This window comes from Tubulanus polymorphus, chromosome 9, assembly GCF_964204645.1.
Source record: "Tubulanus polymorphus chromosome 9, tnTubPoly1.2, whole genome shotgun sequence".
Lineage (NCBI taxonomy): Eukaryota > Metazoa > Nemertea > Palaeonemertea > Tubulaniformes > Tubulanidae > Tubulanus > Tubulanus polymorphus.
In genome coordinates this window covers 11,513,795-11,531,256 of record NC_134033.1, presented here as the reverse complement: position 1 = coordinate 11,531,256, position 17,462 = coordinate 11,513,795, and the positions used below count along the sequence as shown (strand labels likewise).

Genomic DNA, 17,462 nt, shown 5'->3' with positions numbered 1-17,462 from the left:
CTGTGGAACTTTATAGTGGAGTAAAGTAAAGTTATGATTTTCAGTCATTTTTAGTAAAGTAAAAGAAATCATCCGTGGAACTGATATCTTCGAAATGTTTTGAAATTCTCCTGTCTCATTTCTCCTGATTTTGAGTGGGAATTTCAACCAGCGGAGGTTGCCTCCACAGTGATCTCTGTCGCTCTACGATCCCATTGTACGTCTGACACTAAGGTTCTTGGTGAAGTGGGAATATGAAATGAGGCTGCGTAGGTATCTGTTTTTGAATGCGATCCTGAAGAAAACGATTCTGTTATCAAATCTGAACGAATAACGCGTAGAAAATGGATTTATCTCGGATTGAGGTTGAAATTCTGTACTGCAGTTTTTTTCATCAGTTATCCCGATGCTGAATGTATCGCGTAGCCAATGTTGTTATCGGTGCTCCTCTCAAAATACAACTCAATCATTCCTCTTCAATCTCTTCATTCCTATATCGTTATGCGAGCTGTAATGAAAAAGATACACGTTAACAAGAATCAATATTCGTTTATTTGAAGTGTTAATGAAATTTAATTAAGCCTCGATATGTGTAAAGCCACGTGGTTCTTTCACTGGTTTCTCGTTAATCCAGGATTCATGGGTTCGGTTCCTTGAATCCGATCCACAAGACCGTATATTGGCCTCCTGTCAGATACAACCCAGGCATTCACATCAGTCTGTGCCTGTTTGAATGGGCCAAATTTGGCCTGCCCAAAAATATCAGACCAAACTCATGCCAAATCTTATCATGGGTCACATTATGAATGCTTATTGGTTCTGGGAGTGACTCACTAGCTACAGATGAGTGATATATGTATGAATACCTAGTCAAATAGACAGGGGTCAAAATTCTACTCTGGTCTGACCTTGGTCAGTTCGACCTCGGCCAAATCGTCTCTATGTGATCACCGCTTTGGTTTCTGGCCTCTCTCAGGGAAAAGAGACCTAGAACCTTGAGTTACGTTCGGCGGGTCGAGGGGGATGAAGAAATGTTTTAAACGACGTCGACGTGAATCTGAATGATACTCAAACGTGAAATGGGTCGGGAATTGAAGCAGAAATTAATCCGTTTTACGAGGAATTCAGCGCGTTTCTATTTCGATACGAAATCTTTGATATCGTATGATTGATGGACGCGTTTGTGAAGTGCTTATTATCGAAGTTTAGTTATTCATCATTATTACAGAGATTTATGGAAATGAGATTGCTATCAGCTATGAATGTACGATTGTGCAGGCTTTTGACGTGTGCGGTTGATGTACGGTTTTTTGGTTCCGTTGTCGCGGAATTAACGGACTATAAAACAAAATCGACTTGTCACTCGCGTTAGCAGCGTTCACGCTATCGCTAGCTAGTCCGTTCTAATTCAATCCGTGTATGGAAGGGACCATATCAATGCTGTATGTTCACTCATGTTTTTAAATCAGGTGTTATCACTGGTCCGTCTAGAAGCAACTGCTGTGACAGGTGACTATTCACACCGTTTTGCAGAAATCGCTAAAGACCAAATATCAGCAATGATGAGTAGAAGTTCCAAAAGGTGTCGTGAAGATGAATATCATGAATGTGCCCAAATTTGATGTAAATTTCAATTGAGGACATGAAGATTAGTTTTCTTAACTTGACAACTTGCCATTGGAATATTATCTACTATATTCAAACCCAATTATGATGTACTGATTATGATGTGCTCTTTCCTTTTCTGCGACCAATTTTTCTCCACCGAAGTTCAGACGCTTCCAAACTGCGAGGTCACGTTCGACGCCCGTATGATGTTATTAACGCATCAGATCTTTTCTGACACGTTTCTTCAAAGCCTTGAGTGTGACCTTCCACGTGCCAGTCTCATCCCTTCCTTTTTCTTATCGACGCCAGCCTTCCAATTTTCCTACATCCGTCCCTGTTTATATCTACCAGCAGGAAATTTACTAAAACGTCTTCTACATTAGAGAGACTGAGGGCTGAGATATTGACACTGCCATTTGATGGTCATTATCAGTAGCTACGTATTTCGCCTGTGGTGATAAGAAATGCCCATTACTGCGTCGTCTTACTGTACCGTAATATAATATATATGTATCCATACGTGACAACAGCTCATTGGATTGGGGAGATTTTTTGTTCATGAACATCAGATGTTTTGTGCAAATTTTGTTAGAAACGCTATCATTTTTGGTCACACACCGTATGTTTTTTACCTATAAAGGTTATGTAAAGCTAGATACTACTTATGCGCTTGTCTGTAGTGGTTTGGTAGATCACGAACTACGGTAAAATAGATAGAGTTACATTTTAAAGAGCTTCCGAAGTTAAATGATGAAATATGCAGGACAATTTTTTTTGTCGAAATGATTTGGGAAAAAACGTTAACCAAATTGAAATTCGATTGATTGATAGTTATTTACGTAGATTTAGAAATACCTTTTGTGTGGTGTCTTTTCTGAATGTTTAGGAAAAACTTACTCAATATTGAATTTTTTAACAGTCTATTTTTACTTCTAGTTAACACCCATTCTAGATATCAACGTTTCATTGCATACCTTTTTCCCGATAGTGAAGTGCTACACAGTGCTCTCGGTTTTAGGCTGGAATGTTTTTCATTGAATGCTTTCCACTTTCCATTGTTCCGGTTAAAACGACATCTTATGCATGGTTCTGAACATGACAGCCTCGGTATTTGTTTTCCAGCCGTTGCACATGCCTGTCAAAACAAAACAACACCCATTAATAGATCAATAAATGTTGATGATAATAATGGTACATTTGGCTAAAGATCTACTGCGATTTACAATTTAAAATATTGCGAAAAAAAAACTATTGGATAAAAACAATTTTGCTGTGTGAGGCGAGTGAAGCAAATTAACAAATCTCTTAAATTCCGAAAACCTCGCCAATGTTTTCCTCGAAGTAAATAGATTTCTGAATAATTATACAAATGTACAAGGATGCTTATTTGCATAGAACCAATCTATTATCTTTTTATATGTTGACGTCGAAATTATTTGAAAAGTCTCTGAAGTACGGATATAAAAACTCATTAAATTCAAATAAAAGATCAAGTGAAATTCATTTTAGATTCAAGTATCCGAGAATTTAGAATAGGAAACATCGGGACGAGGAGTGTTTTAGTCTGATGTCGGCTTGTCTGCCTGATAGTTGTATGTATCTTTAATTAGAGATGTCAGTTCTCTCATAGCGAGACCGTGGTGTACATGTCAGTATAGTCGCGCCGTTTTATAAATGACATCGCAGAAAAATGGAAGTAAACGGCAGCTTGTTTGTTATGAAGCTCTGTGTAAACTGATGATTCCAGTATGAGATTATTTCCCTGCTGAGTTCACTATAAGTTATCTGTTGCAGACGCGGCATCACTGTCGCGATTGCTGCCATTCTCTGATGTTTGTACTGATTTTTAGAACTTCCCGTTTGGGAACTGCTTTTAGGGATCGTCACGGCAGATTCTTGCCGTTGTGACAGGATAAGTAGTCTCATTCGAGGTATTGAATTCCTGACCGTTTTTACGCGGTGTATTTCATCAGAGACGAACTCTTGGTTGTAATCATCAGAGACGAACTCGTGGTTGTAATCGTAATTGATGATGCGATTACTTGCTTTCTATAGACATCGCAGTATCGCTTCCATCTACTTCACACATTGTAGCTAATGATATGTTCTTTGATTGTGGTGAATTTCGAGGTCAATGGTTCCTTTATCAGAACTGTATCAACTGGTCCCTGTAAATGTCTCACTACCCTGACGGTGTTTTTTATGCTATTGAAAATCTATTGCTGTCCCTCTTTATTCTTCATTTTCCTTATTGTTGCCCAGAAAGTTGTCCTTTTTGTCCCTGATCTGGTAATTGATGATTGGCAAATCTGCTGTATTACTTCGGTAGGGGCATTGAATATTGAAATTGTGAGCTTGTCAGATGGCCTCTAATTCCTGATGTTTCAAAATCTACTCCTGAATCGTTACTTTTCAATTGATTTTTGCGGGTTCATCGGGCCTGTTGTTTACCAAAATAAGTTCCATTCCACAATGGACGATGGATGATTTTCATACGAGTGTCCCGGGAATGATCGTTAGCCGCCGTTTCTGGAGGATATACAGTTTTCAGTTTTTGCTAAACGATATGATAGGTCTATATATAGCCGTGCATGCCGCACCAGCAGCACATTAACCAGATCACTATTGGTTAACTGGTGGCTAGGGATTTCCATTTACTGTTTCATTCGCCATTAGTAAAAATAAGTATCGCTTCTAATTGAGGTTTAACCCATTCACTCGATATCTGGAAATGAATGAATAATTTATTCACGATGACATTTCGAGGGAGCTTTGCCATTCAATGAATGAAGTAAATTTGACAGGATTCAGTCTTAGTATTTTACATAATTCATTCATTGCATCGTCAATAGGGTTGATAGGCTTAACCCTTTGCCATCTATTCAAGCGTAAATTCTGTGAAAGAATTTTCGCCTTGTTGGTTGAATGATTGCCAGAGTGTTTGCGCTGGTTGAAATTCAACCAAATAACTGCGAAAGCTCTTCTTTTGAAACAGTGAGACTGCCTTAATTGTGGGCGGCCATTGTTTTACCTCTCATAACACGTGCGCCACCTACAGCATTAACAACTAGCTGGCGAGCAATATTAATCGAAGCTTTATTGCGTCCTAGCACATCTTATTGCTTGTATTTAGTTTCTTTGTTTTTGGATTGTACTTCTTCTGATTCTGGATATAATTGAAACGTTGAATAATTATCTGAAAGAAAAAACATTTTGGACTCACTTTTGTTCTTCGATTTTATGGCTTATTCAGTGCGGAACTGAAATCATATCGGGTTTATCAACTTCCACACCGAAAACCAACCATAATACGATACATGATCGTTTATCTCTGTATAGTAAGGAGTGAGATTTGTCCCATGTTGTATTTGTTGTATTTGCTATCAAACACACTAGATTCGGCGCTTACGTACTTTGCTGGTGCCGAATTCACCAAAATACGGCGCTTATACAGCCATTTACGTTCACACTACGAGTCGTGATTCGGCACTTAGTAAGCCCAGTATAGTAGTCACCCAGTGTGCCAATAGAGGGGAGTGTAATTAGTGCTAAGTGTTTAAGGATATGAATACGCGGCTAGCTAAGCGCCGAATCTGCGTTCACACTACAGAAAATACGCGGCCAGCTCAGTGCCGTACTCAGATCGGGTTTTGGGCGCGGAATCGCATTCCGCGCTTAATAAGCCGCGTATTTCAGTACAGAACTGAATAAGCCGCGAATAGACCTCGAATGATTTCTTAGTGTGAACGCTTGGTACCATACTGGAATCCTAGTGCGAACGCAGCTATACTTTCGTGGTGGCAATGGTGACAGAACCGGAAGTATGAGATATCGCGTACGTAGAGCGCCACGGACAACGTATTACGAATGAAAACGAAGACAGCACTAAGCCGCCTTACCGAAAAACACTCCCATCAATGAGAACTACTAAGCACTGAATCATTTTACGAACTTGTTGTGTTAGCGATCTATTCTGGCAAATTTGTTAATTCCTTAGTCGGGAATCTCGCGGGAACCACGACGTCGCCACTGTTGAAGGAGACGTTGGTTAAAACTGAACGATGATTGATAACTTCAATCGTATAACGCAAGATTGTTTATCTCTTTTTATTTGCTCGTCACGTCACCACCGATGAAAATATCTTCGATCGTCCATTATTCGAATACACGTTGGTATAGCTCTCGGTATAGCTGTACATTAGTTTGATATTCAGATACCGAAGTCCAGTTTTTTCCCGTCGCGATTCATACAAATTGGAAAGATTTCTCTTGAATTTATCATTCGCAATGATTCCTCGTACGAGCGAGGGTCAACCTGCGTAGAATACGAGATTCGCGGTTTGATAATAAATCGTAATGGCCTCGGTCGTACGTCAAACAACGTCACTTCACATCCGAAATGGTCGCCGTGACTTCATTGAACGAATACAAACGAAGCTGACGTAGAGAGAGAGAGAGAAGTTTGTCTTCATTTGCCGACGCCGCGTAACAAGGCAACAAACAATTTCATTAACAGTATTGTTGCGGGCAGCAGCGGGTTAGTTGTTAATGATACGTATGGGCATTCATGTGCTCGCCTAAATTATGTTTATCGCACGCTCTCTTTCGTTACATACCTGAATGATATGTCAGTCAACCGCTAAAGTTTTATTCAGATTTAGATTCTAAACCCATTCCAATGTAAAACAGACAAGGCGTTTGCGCTTGCAAAAGTCTGTTCTATATTTATGTTAACGAGATAAGTTGTTTTTGAAATAAGTTTGAACTGGCTGGGACCAGCCTGAGTCAAATTTGGAATGTGCTTAATTTCGAAATTCACTCATAACTAAAATGCTGCTGTGGCAAGCGAGGTGAACCAGTTAGCATTCACGCATGATAATTTGAACCGTGCTAAAATTTAGCCTGATGCGTTGTTTTTAGGAACGGTTGGCCCGGGCCTAATCTGGCCCTGCTGGAAAACACTTGCGGTGATCGTGCGGCTCATGTGGTTTGTTTCGATTGCCACTGGCAGCGGTATACGTTGATAAATGATAAAGACTTACTTTACACCTGACAGTAGTGAAGATTGATACAGCAATAACGTGAGGATTGCGTCCATTTCTTGTTGTATCCAGCGTGAAATGTGGACGCGTCAAGACAGCTGTTTAAATTCACATCATTCTGGTCCGCAGTGTTTCTTCATTTTATCTCTGTTTACAGCGACAGTTTGTAAAGCGACGATGTTGCAGGGTTCTCGCAGTCGCTCGGCGCTGGTACTGCTATCTCTCGGTTACTGTTTAAGATTTACGAGAAATCAATGTTCACATGATGGTAGCAATTAGCGTTAGTAAAATGCCCGACGCGTTTTCCTGTTGAAGCGGCCGCTTTATTTCCGTATCGATTTGAACATCTGCATTTTTTTGGTTTGTCCAATGTAATGACCTGTGAATGACAAATGATATTGATATTAAGGATTCATGTTTATAGGGGTAAAACTTAAAATCTATGTAATCTTTCATTTTACTGACATCAGAAAGCACAAGATCATGAGATATGTACAAAATAAGACGAAATATGAAAGAAAATGTTTTATAGCATATCTAGAAAATCTGGATTTACTGATCGGAATTAAGCGGGTTAATAAACTTGTGTGTTGTGGATAAACAACATTTTGCACATTCGTCCAGTTTTGGTTATTTTCTAGTAAAGAGTTAATATCGAGTCCCTGGAAAACGAAGGCTTGTAACTGTTGCAAACTTACATCAATTCTCAGTTCAATATGCGTGCATTATATATGTATACGGGACAAGTGTCTAATTGAAACTCATAAACCTCTTCGATCGTTTTATTTCATGAATAATTAAGAAAATCCAATTAGATATTTTTCGAGCGCGGTGAACGTTACAAAATAATTGCATCGTTGCGTAGTCGCGACGTTAAGGATGTTGGTAATTGAATGATTTCATTTAGATTTCGAAGGCAATTAGACTTATTAATGTCAAACCTGCTCGACTTCAAACAATCACAGAGACGTAGTCGATGAATAGCGCGTGTGTACTGGTGACATTTTCATTGCTTTTGATGACAATTTAAAATAGCCATTGTATACTAGTCTAGCTACGCTAAAATGTGGAAAATATGTTATCATAGCTGTTCCAGATTTTCAGTATTTAGCCGCCGATCACACGGAGACGTTTTGGCCAGGGCCAAATTGACACGGATCAGACTCTAGTAAAATTTGGCCCATGGCTGATTAGAGAGCGTGTTCGCATGTAAACCACTCACTCCATACTAAACAATGCTTTAAACAAAGTGAAGTGAATCATTTCCAGAACCATTTACAATTGAAACGCAATCATTTTTCCTGTGCTAAAATTTGGCTCGGGCTAAAAATGCTCGTGTGATCGCAGCTATAGTTAGAATCCGACTAGAGGCTCTCTTATTTGATAAACAACGAAATAATTGTTAAAGTCCAAGGCTTCATACGATTTCGCTCGATTTCGCTCGTGGCATCAGTTCATCGTATGCGATCATACGTTGATGAGATGAACGTAGAGCTCGTACGCCGGGCTTGAAGAGAAAGAGAATCTCAATTATTTTTCTCATGCCATCTTAACGCCAGCCAGGTTTTCGAATGCTGTCGGCTTTATTTTAAGACGAAATCACGCGAACCCGCGTGCGCGCTGTTTAGAAAATCAATATCGAGTTAGTTATTTGTGATTCCGTCATCGAAATTCTATTTCAATTCTTCGTGTTCGGCCGGCGGTCGGGAATTAACTTATCGTCGAAACGACGAACAAACGAAAAACGATTTCGCTTTTTTTTCTGTTTCGAGAATGCTTTGAACGTGAATCATGAAGTGAGTAATGGCTCATCATTCTCATTTTAAAATGATGGAACCAGCTCGATACAATGGAATATTCAAACTTATCAGGTTTCAGATATTTCACTGGTTTCTCCTGGCTATTGTCTAGACATCATCGCAACGACAAAAACCAGCGAAGCGCTTTTGGATTTTTAATACAGTTATAAAATGTTCAATGCAATAACTTAAAAGCATAGTTTGGTCTTTGGAGCTGATAAATTGACATGGGTATCTAGAAACTAGGAAACTATGTGCATAAAATGGGGATGCAGAAACTCATAACTATTCTCATTTACCTAAATCTAGATTTATGTGTTTAGAAAACTTAAGATGCAAACATGCAACTGATACGGCGTCATCTCATCATAGAAACGTTATCTGCTGGGGGGTTCAGCTTACAGAAGATTTTTTGTGAACCTAATTTCAATGTGAATGATGAGGTTCACAAACTCCAGGGAGGAGAATGACTCATCACACTTTTTTGGGATTTTTCTAGAATCTGATGGATTTGACTTAAATACCAATTGCCTCCGCATATTGCCACTGATCATTGTGCTGTGGGGACCAGAGTGATTTGTGACTGCTTGTGACATGATTGCTTGTACCTGGTCACAAATGAACGCTTCGGTCGTCTGCGACACGACGGTGTGCGACTTGTGTCAGTCACAAGAGCAGCTGATGCCATTTGTGACTGTGAGAAATGGTCGCATCACTCGGCATCGCAGCAAGTAGAAAATGTGCGACTTATCGCGGCTGGCAATTGCAGGGTGTTGCAGGCATTGAGTCATTGGCTGTCGCAGGGCTGACCAATGCCAAATTTGTTCATTTTCAACAACTCAATTCTTTTACTTAAATCAACTCAACTCATCGATATTCTCTATATCGCTTTCAAACTCGATTTGCGTAATTGCTCTTATTTCGATGTTAACGATAGATCATTTTAGATTAGATGCGTTTTGATTCATGTCTAATTATAGACTGTAGCTATACATGTTGTGTACAGGCGTTTAATTAGGGTTCATGAATATTTAAGACTACGGACGGTCGACATTCGCTGCACAAATCACATACGAGAGAGAGAGTTGTTGATAATTGCGACCGTAATGGATATCATTTCGTACAATCGTTAATGCCATATATACCAATAATGGCCGGCTTCAACATGCACTTAGCAGTGTCGGATCTAGGGTCTGGTTCAGGGAGGGGTGCGCCCACCCCCCCCCCCCCCACTATAGGGCGTATCGTAGAATTAAATGGGCATCCCGAAAGAATATATATTTTCAGAAATAGTCTCATAAATCTTCACAAACCTATATTTCTTCAAAATCTTCTCGGAAAGAATTTTGTTTTGGGGATTCAAGGTTTGAAATGCGCTATATTCTATTTATATACCCTTGAAATGCACTATATCAACCCCTCTCGCAAACAAACACTTCTTTTAGTTGAATACCTTAATGAAATCCTATGTACACAATTTCATCAAAAATACGTTAAGAAATATACGTTCATGTGTTATATGTTTACTCACTGTTTTATCGGATGATTCCCATTTCCACACAGTAGATCATATTTCAGCTCGCTGCATGTGACTTACTTAACCATACACATAAATCCATCGTAATAATTTCGCATCGCTATAAAAGTTGATGCACTTTTTTCTCGAACCAAGTGATCATCGCAAAACGTTGTTATTAGTTTTCACAGATGCGGTTTTGTTATTCTTTTGAATCATCGACGAAGGCGCTTGATTCATCGATCTACACAAAATATCACGAATACTGCGTTACACGTGCGTTTTTATATCATTTATACTTGAAAACTCGTGTTAATCCAGAAACGTAAATAAAACAAATTTCGTTGAAAAACCTCCGCGTTTTAGCCGTTTAACGATATGTAGTTCTCATATTCGGTCCCTTCTCAATGTAATGATGATGCCGAAAGAAGAAACTTTCTGATTCCATTTGTAATTTGAAACCTCGCCTCAAATTTAGACGAAGTATAAATATATCTCGATGTCGTTAGCCGGTGAATTGACGTTTTAGTATGCAACCCGAGATTTACCTGTCTCGTAGCATGGACGGGCGACAACGATGATGACTCGCGTGTAAAGCCGCGCTGCCTCTGACTCGCTCGGAGCTGCTACGCGAAGTGTCGTGTCATGTTATATTTAGTGTTCGCTAACGGCTGCTTGTGCAATGCGTAAAATGCAGACCATATTTGCTGTCGCAGGCAATATGATCTAGCTTAGAAAATTACAGAGCTACGATTTCCACAAAACCAAAGATCAACAAAGCCATACGTCCTCACGAGCTGCGTTCACACTACGCTATTTAGAATATATCGAATTTAGTAGAAGCATTTTCATTAGTCCATTCCAAATTTGTCATTTCATTTGAAAACAAACCAATTTAGACTAAACAAAAAGACTCATTTCTGTTTCGAAATTCTAGAATGTATCATTCTCTGTGGGTGAATAGTTCTGCGTCTGGCTGGAACCGCGCGATTTAAAAACATGTGGGAACATACAGCATTGGTCCATTCCAGGTGAAATAGTGAAAATATGAACATGTCTATGATGTATCAAATGTGACTGATTTTCACGATTTTCTGAACCAGCACAGCACAAGCCTCTTGTTTTGGAATCTCAGCGATACAAAAATGTCTTCAAAATCATTTGCCCCTTTCATTGGGAAAACACCTTGCAGTGTAATTCACTCAATCCACCCCTGGAATAGGAGTCTCCTTCTCGACCACTGCCTGTACCAACTTAATGTTGGTATCTGTATGATATGTTGGTAGTGCCAATATCCTAATCATAATCATGATTAATATATCTGACTTGTGTGGCTATTCATCCGTTGCAAAAGGTTAGGCCTTGATGTCACAAAATAGTCGCAACTGGCAGCGACAAGTTTTTTATAGATCCGGGGATGAAAAGTAACCTCAAAGACTTGAATGCGATGAAATGTTGATCTCAAAATAGGGAATCTGATGATAATTATAATAATCTGATCCGATATTCAAGAGGATGAATTATGTCGAAATTGCAGGCTTTAACAATCTCAGTCTTGTGAATTGAATAGGGACTATAATGGCGAGACAGCGGTCTGCTCCCTGAAACCAACCCCTAATTCCATCCCTGGCTAGTTCCTGAAGTGCCACTTTGTTACCAGTTGAGTTGTGTCGCCGCGGCAATGATGACCATTCAGCTTCTATAAAGTAACTGGAGATTCCTGTTTTGCCGAAGTCAGCCGGAGCATATTTGGCGTTGTGCTTCCATTAACCCTTTCAGTGCTGGCTAATTAATACCCTATAGTGCTGAAGATAATTTGAAAATTCTGAATAATTCCACCCTAGTGTGTTGAATAACGGGAATACCACTATAGTGCGTCTACACCCTGGCGCGGTATATCGTTAGTTACTAATATTTCACTATCTTTGACAGGTGCTGCCATCTTTCAAGAGAGATAATTAGTAATTACTAATTAAATCAATACACCGCAGTGCGGTGTACTAGCAAAATCCATCACTGATTCGTACACCGCACTGCGGTGTAGACGCACTGAAAGGGTTAATCATGATTAACCGTCGTTGTTCGTTAATTGTGACGTTGTCCTTCATCGCTCGGAACACTTACTTCTCTAAAACGTTATATTTTATAACGGGGATCTCTGTAATACGTTCACCGGTGACAATAGAAACGCGTTTATTAGTCATATTTATCGTCGGTCGGACGGCAAAAAATTCCGATCATAAAAATACCGCGTATTCCATCGTTGCTGCGATGATGATGATGATATAAACTGTAATCCCTCCTCCCATAGCAGCGCACAGGCCGTACACGCATCGGTGAATAAATCTCACTAATCAACGGGAAGCCAGGATTATATCATCGATCAGATTATATGTAGCCGGCCACATCTGCAATGAGGATGCAACGGCTCGGTAGAAAAAAGAACCTAATTCAATTAATGGTGCCGGTATCAATCGGCGGCTGCGCAGGGGGGAGATGGGGGTTACGCGCACTCACGATTGGGGACGGTCCATAGAATATTTTATCGCGTTTGCACATAAAATGTGTACAGATTTTTCTACTCGATGTGGAGAATCTCTCAATGTGTATATTTACACCCTGTTCGGGTCACGGGTCCATTCAGTAGTGGTGGTATGATTGTAGAACGCAGCCATGTTTAGAAGTTCAGGACGTGTGACATAGAATGGAAATTCAGTACAGGTTTGACATCTGTGTCAACGTTTGGCCTGGGCCTAATCTGACATGGGTCAAATAGCTTATGTGCAATTGTGGCAATAGAAATTGCAGAAAGGTGTGCACCGGGCTTAATAATTATTCATGATTCTGCGTATGGACGATGAATATGTTGCTGTCCAGAGGTTTATGATATCCTGTATCTATGGCTTTACATATTCATTCGTATATTTATGATATATTTGTATCGCGCTCTCTCCCGGAGTAGCGTCGGCCTGCGGGGAACTCGCGCGAGCGATGGTATAATATCGAATTCGAGACGCGACATCGGTCGGCTCGACGCGCCACGTTTAATGACTATGAAATCTGACAGTATTCCAGTTGAAATAACTCTAGAGAGAAATGAATAATGTCAAGGTTCGTTTCGACGATGATATTAGCTCGAACGGCTTATGGAATATCTGATTCATTTATAGACACTACCTGTGTCTGATAGAGAGAGAGAGAGAGATTGGTAAACAGCTTATCAGTTTTTCATTAAGAAAATATGAAAGAAAAAGTGAATTGACAAATAACCTTTTAATTAATTCAATTTTGAAATGAATGTACAATACGCTAAGCAGGAAAGTTAATCTTATATCTATTCGATAACTTCTTGATGAAGTTTGGATTGCCTGTTCAAATCTGGTTGAAAATGAACTAACCATCATTGAACCATCTGATTGTTGGTTTAGTGTATGGTTTGATTGGTAGACTGGTAGGGCTTCAAAATATATATATTTTATCAGTATAGAATGTCTTTAGATATCGGATATGATTGATTGGAAACAGGTACGGGGGTAGAATGTAACCAATAAGTTTACCGATGAATTCAATTACTGATCACTCTCTGGTGGTTTGCACTGATGTTGATACCTGCGATACGCCACGCGGGATACCGACCGTTTTATCAATATCTGTATCTATTTCCCCATGAATTCGATACATTAATCGCGTCATCGTCTTACGTGTGTCTTGTCTTCGGGGGGGCCTCCGGTGCACGATCTACGATTTCTTCTAACCGCGGAAATTCATCTCGTAATCTTCGCTCTTAGCGCACTCGGTTATGTAATATACGCGCCATAATGCGTAATATGCAGAGTTATTACCGTTCGTTGTTAGTGACAAGAACTGAATTGAGGAAGGACCGTTGAATGAGCTGAATATACCATCAAAATCGGCATCTTTTTAAGTTTCATTAGTTCTGATTTGACTTTTGTTTTACGTTGACTACCTTATATCATATTGTTTGATTAATTCTACTGCTAACCAGTTGGATAGATTTGAAAGGTTGTTAATTCTACTTCTAGGGCCCCCAACCTCATGCAACCACTATGCCTTTCCATTTGTTGATTTTCCCTTAAGTCACTGTAGTCGATGATTTATCCAAATGACATCTTGCGCTCAGTTAAATGAATAAGAAATAGAAATCGGGACTCAAAAATAAAGACGACTTATCAGATCTAGACTGAGTTTGACTGCACAAACATGTCAAGTAGACAGTGCTTCCGACCCCCATGTCTACATAGAGTATTCCATAAATTTCATTATACGCCACGCGCTGAGAGTCTAAAAATAATCATAACATCAGAGTGCAGAAGAATTGATCATGGATTGATTTTATTGAACTCGATATGACACGCTGTTTTATTAATGGAAGTTAGAATGTGGAGATTGGGATACAGCAGTTCATCCACATACCAGATGACTGTATTGTATACCCAGCTTCATCCCGATCATTCTGGACCAATCCGATTATGAGGGAAAATGAATTGATTCCAGTGGATAAGTAGATTGTAATGTCCAGATTAGGTGAAAAGTTAGGTCATGAAAATAGAGTCTAAACGTCACTAATCCTGATCAAATTGCTCTGAATTATTTTTCAAGTTCCGAGGCATTTTTAATGAAAAATATCGGTGAAAGAATGTTGCTGTTACGCATAGCGTTGATGATGTGTTGTTGTCAGTGTTATCAGATATTGTTGACTCATCACTTTACGTGTCGACCTCTGAAGAGATTGTCTATCCGAACTGCATGACTGGACAATTTTCTCACACATTTCCCCGAGAATGCTGGCGATGTACACGTAGTTATTGCTTTTCTTTATGGTCGTCAGCTGCCGCCAGTTATGAGAATTACCTGCAGGCTTATTGTCATTCGTCATTTGATCTCGTTTACTGATCGCATGAAAAAAATCATCTCGAAAACGGCGAGCAGGAGGAATGCAAGGAATTATTACAGTATTTCATTCGTGTCGCCTCCCGACTAATTGGATATCATAAATCTTTTAGGTTACATCTTGTTTTCACCTTCAAGTATTTTGATTATAGAATCCGAACAGCTAGAATAGTTGTATCTCAGACAGTGTCAGTCAGCCGCGGAGGAGATTGAATTTTTGATTTGAACGACAGGCGCGCGCTATCGGGCATCGTAATCTCGACTTTTCACGACGAAAGAAGTTATGAAGATTAATGAATATTTCTAAACTGCCTCTCGTTGCTGCTGCTGCTGTGTTCGTGCATCTCAGTGGATGAAGGCCTGGCGTCGGTATTATTAGCGCGTTGTATTTACCGATGAAAATTGATATGATTTTGGTCGCGATCTCGTCATTTATTGAAAAGAACGAATGCGTATGATTGATTTGGCTTAATGAGCGGGATACGCCTTAAACGCGAAACCCATTACCAGGCGTGCGCATAGTAAACTGGTATCAATCCCACCAGATGGCGTACATGTGATGTAACCTCGTTTGGGATGAACGCGGATGTGAACATCAGATTCATTTCATAACCTTGTAACATCAAACATTGTTCTATGAACTCCTTGCTTAATTTTTCTGCTTGAATGTATTGATAATTAGTCTAATGAAATAAGTGTAGCAATCATTCAGACGAATTCAGTATTTGCAAAATCATTGAGTATTCATTCAAACCTAGCAGTATGGGGGATTATACAGCTTACAGCAACATTCATAGTAGCGTGATGACATCAGAAATAAATGATTTGCATTACGGATCCCACAGCAGTTTCTAAACGTCCAAATTTATGTTATGGCCTCTATTGGCACTCGAACAACTCTAAGTTGATCCAGTGGAATTGTAGTACAGAACAAGTACTAGATAGTCTTAGTGCTGAATGGTACTTCTAATATAATATAACAAGGGGTGATGATGTGGTGCATTTCATTGCTCATGTCATTAATGTATCTGTGGCTTAACTGGATGAGCACAACAGTGAACAGGGGTCAGTTGCTCAAAAGCTGATTAGCAGATAAATGTCAAACTCCAAAGTTCATCCAAGCTTTGACGTGGCCTCTAAACGTTAATGTTCTTTTGTATGAAATTGCTGATAAACAAATGATTGCTACACGACTATCGTTCTAACATTCGTCAAAACTTGTGATTCTGATAATTCAACCTCTATTATATTATTGAGCTTTCATCGTTTAGACGAAGAGAAACTGGCATGAAATTGCTTCTATATGTAAAACTGTTTGATGCTTATCGCTGTCCTATGAATATTATGCTTACAGATCTCGGCGGCGTATTGGAGCTTCCTCCGTACCCGTTTTTTGAAGACGTGGCACGACGGGCTGTCGCTGTAAACAACAACATACCGTACCCGCCCGAGGGTAGTAACGGGTACGCCCATCCGTACAGCGACGGCGCGATTCTCGAGCACGTCGATACCGGTGGCGCCGGTTATCTGGAGGAAGACGGTACCGATAACATCACAACAATGCACTCTCCGCTTTCAGCATTGCTATAGCGATATTAATCACGTTTTCTTTCCTTCGAAATCATCACTTGGATCCTTCTATAGAGGTCTTGCACACGTGATGTCATTGTTTATTGTGACGCTGTTGGTTGGTTGGTAGGCATAGTCATCATTGATATAGATCAACACAAACAAACAATAGTACAAAATGTTCGGATTGATTAGATTTTAATGCATTAAGCTATCGTATCAAACCTGTTGACTGAATTAACATGTTTGATGCGATAGCTAAACAACGTGGTCATTAGAGCCGATCACTCAAACAAAAATGACAAAATTATCGGGATCTTGAAAAATACTTGCATGAAATAGGGGTATAGAAACTAAGAACTAGTGCATATAAATGTGCATGTAAAAACTACTTATTGCGTTAACCAACCAATATAGCGCACGGTTGTAGGACCTCTAGAGAAGCCTGTATTAAATCCTTCACAATATCACTGATCACCACAAGTCATTTTGATTGGATATCATTTACCAATTATTTTGAATCCCTAAGAAACAGGTGAAATGACAGATTCTTTTGAAGGATGCCAATTTTTCTATTTGACGAGTAGCAAATTTGAAATCGAAGAACTCTCATTAATGATAAAGTTTTGAATACGTTAGATTTTGTGTGAATTTGCTGCTCTGGGCACTTTAGAACATTTGAATCAGTCATGAAATCAATAATTGATATAATTTTATGGATGATTCAAAGTGTCTTTTTGTACATACATGCATTATTATTACACCTGTTGGTAATAGGGTTTCGAACACTTCCTCTCTTAAACCTCACAAACTCCAGTAGGTTTTGTTTGGAGTATTGCTTCATTATTTCTTTTATTCTGGTTGAAGTTCACAGCATTATCGGCATAAGCTACAATCTCCTGTCTCGGTTATCATAGGTTATCATTAAATCTATATTTGGTGATCAGGGAAAGCATGTCTTTTAGTCATTTTTTTGTGGTTTCCTGGTGATCTTTCCGGTGTTTACCAATATTAAGAATTTCGGGATAATATCTATAG

At 39.4% G+C, this 17,462-nt stretch overlaps 1 protein-coding gene and 1 long non-coding RNA gene across 5 annotated transcripts in view; one reads left to right on the top strand and one right to left on the bottom strand.

Moving 5' to 3' along the window:
• The window catches only part of LOC141911129 (FERM, ARHGEF and pleckstrin domain-containing protein 2-like), a 119,701-nt gene that overhangs the window by 82,485 nt on the left and 19,754 nt on the right, over positions 1-17,462 (top strand). The gene's annotated exons all lie outside the window — the stretch shown is intronic.
• On the bottom strand, positions 4,228-6,652 carry LOC141911130 (uncharacterized). The gene is made up of 3 exons (XR_012619979.1): positions 6,630-6,652; positions 4,619-4,783; positions 4,228-4,312 (listed from the first exon to the last, which is right to left on the bottom strand). It is a non-coding gene; the product is annotated as an uncharacterized LOC141911130 (long non-coding RNA).